The sequence below is a fragment of the Crocodylus porosus genome, unplaced genomic scaffold, assembly GCF_001723895.1.
Source record: "Crocodylus porosus isolate Cpor-Errol unplaced genomic scaffold, CroPor_comp1, whole genome shotgun sequence".
In the NCBI taxonomy this organism is placed as follows: domain Eukaryota; kingdom Metazoa; phylum Chordata; order Crocodylia; family Crocodylidae; genus Crocodylus; species Crocodylus porosus.
Window position 1 is genome coordinate 14,478,488 of NW_017728922.1, and position 2,674 is coordinate 14,481,161.

The window sequence follows — 2,674 nt, forward strand, 5'->3', positions numbered from 1 at the left end:
TCTCAAATGTTAGTTATCTAAAAAAGACATAATAACTGTGCAAAAGAGTTATTTTTCCTAAATCGCAGACAAAATATCTTCTTCATCTTTCAGGATTGTATTTATTTCCTTATCTTATTCCATCAAAGTTGTGGAAGGCAAAAAATAAAGGAAATTAACTAGTTCATATTAAAACAAAAGATTGTGACTTATTTTGGCAGGTGTAGCTTAACTCTCACAAGTTATAAATTTGAAATGTGTTTTTAACAAAAGTTATTATACAACAAATAGAGAAACTTAAGAAACTTAAAATACTGGGTTATGAAGCAAACTCAGTCGTCGCCTTCCTCTTCCTGTTTATTCATAGACTGAATAAAAAAGGCAAACTTTCCTGTTTTTTTAGTTCCCAAATGATTTCTTAATTTAGAATGAATTAGTCCAAAGGAAGAAAATATTTTCTACACCTGCAGAAGAAGCTACTGCTGTTAAAGTATCACCTCGATACCCTCTGATGGATCCAGGTGCTTAAGTGACTTCCACCAGTTCACTGGTGTGACTTCCTTTAAAAACTTATCAGCAAACATATATTTCTTGAAACATTCACTCTTAGCCCTGAAATTTATCATAGTTGGTATTATGGAGTGATTATTGTTGGATGCCCATGTCATAACCAACTCCTCTTCTTCATCGGTTAAAGACTGACCCTGGTACCGAGTATTGAGAATATTGGCAAGAAAAGGAGCTGAAGACAGTGTTTGATCCATTTATTTTTAAATGCCATAATTTAACCGTCATTGTACATTTCTTTTTTAAATGTCTCACTCAGTTCCTTCCAAATTTCAACAGCATCAGCAATAAAACAGTGATTTCCCTGTGCTTTGTTCAATGCTACAGAAATAGACTTCAGGATAGTCAGCATATGTTCCTACATTTCTTTTTAGCCCAATATTGAAAACTTTGACTCTGACAGTTCCATCTGTTTTGTCACAATTTTGTTCACAAATTATTAGATTAGGCCAGTTCTCAATATGTCACTCAAAATAGTCCATCACATGTCTTGTGGGAGAGTTAGTTTGGTTCCTCCTGCTTTGTTCAGAGCAGCTGTTGCAAAGTGGTTGTTATGGAAGTAGTTTGTAATTTCAGCAACATTAGCCTTTATTTCTGGAGCACTGAAGTCTTTGGCTAACAAATGTATCAAATGAGCACTGCAGCCATATGTTATTAGCTTGTAGCTTTCTTCATTTTCTTCTAGATTTTTTCTCATCTTTGATATATTTGCAGCATTGTCTGTGACAAAATGAACTATTCCAAACAGAAGAACTGACCACACCTTCAGCTCTCCAGTGAAATATAAATTTTCAATTCTACCTAAGAAAACTTTTATAATCTCTGCTCTCTCCTATGCCTGATGAAGGGTGTGTGTGCCTGAAAGCTGGCAAATAAAATAATTTGTTTGCAAACATCTAGTTGTTCTAAAAAAGATATCACCTCTTCCATGAGTTTAGATTCCTTTGTCTCTAGACCAATATAGCTACAGCCTGGATACTTGAAAGCTGATGATGAAGTTGAAGACGGATAATCAGAAATCTGTATGTTGAAGATGGATCCTCCTTAACAAAAGAAGTCAGTGTAGTCACTACAGAATTGCTCATTTAGTATTACACATTGCACTCAGTACTACTTTAGAAGAGAAACTGTAAAATAAAGATCTGCCTATTTCAGCTGTTATTTTATATCACAACTGCATTAAAAATGTGAAAGTTCCATAAAGTAACAACTATATTTTTGCACAAACATTTTTATGAGAATTAAAGTAGTCCCAAAGTCCACCTAAAAGTTATGGACAGGGAAGACAGGCAGTCCTTAAGAAAGAAGTATGAAATGAGAACGTTTACTAATCTAGAGAACCTCGCAATCAGACATGTTCCGTTCATCATCATCAAAGCAGCTTCCTCCTGAGAAGGAGCCCTTAGAATCAAAGAATCATAGAAAATTACAGTTGGAAGGGACCCCAGAAGGTCATCTAGCCCAACCCCCTGCTCAAAGCAGGACCATCCCCAACTACAGCGTCCCAGCCAAAACTCTGTCTAGCCAGGTTTTGAAAACCTCCAAGGATGAAGCTCCCACCACCCTTCTGAGTAACCTGTTCCAGTGTTTTACTACCCTCCTAGTGATAAAATTCTTCCTAATATATAACCTAAACTTTCTTTTCTGCAACTTGAGACCATTGCTCCTTGTTCTTTCATCTGCCACCACTAAGAACAGTCTAGCTCCATCCTCTTTTGAACCTCCCTTCAGGAAGTTGAAGGCTATTGGTCTCCTCTTCTCTAGACTAAATAAGTGCAAGTTCCCTCAATCTTTCCTCATGAGTCATGGCCCCCAATCCCCTCATCATTTGCGTTGCCCTCCACTGGACTTTCTCCAGTTTGTCCACATCCTTTCTGTAATGGGGGAGCAAAACTGAACACAGTACTCCAGATGTGGCCTCACCAGTACTTGATCTGCTGGCATCACCCCTACCAATACAGTCCAGTATGCCATTAGCCTTCTTGGCAACAAGGGCACACTGCTGGATCATGTTCAACTTATTGTCCACCGTAACCCCCAGGTGCTTTTCTGTAGAGCTGCTGCCCAGCCAGCCAACCCCCAGCCTGTACTGGTGCATGTGATTCTTCTGGCCTAAGTGCAGGACTGT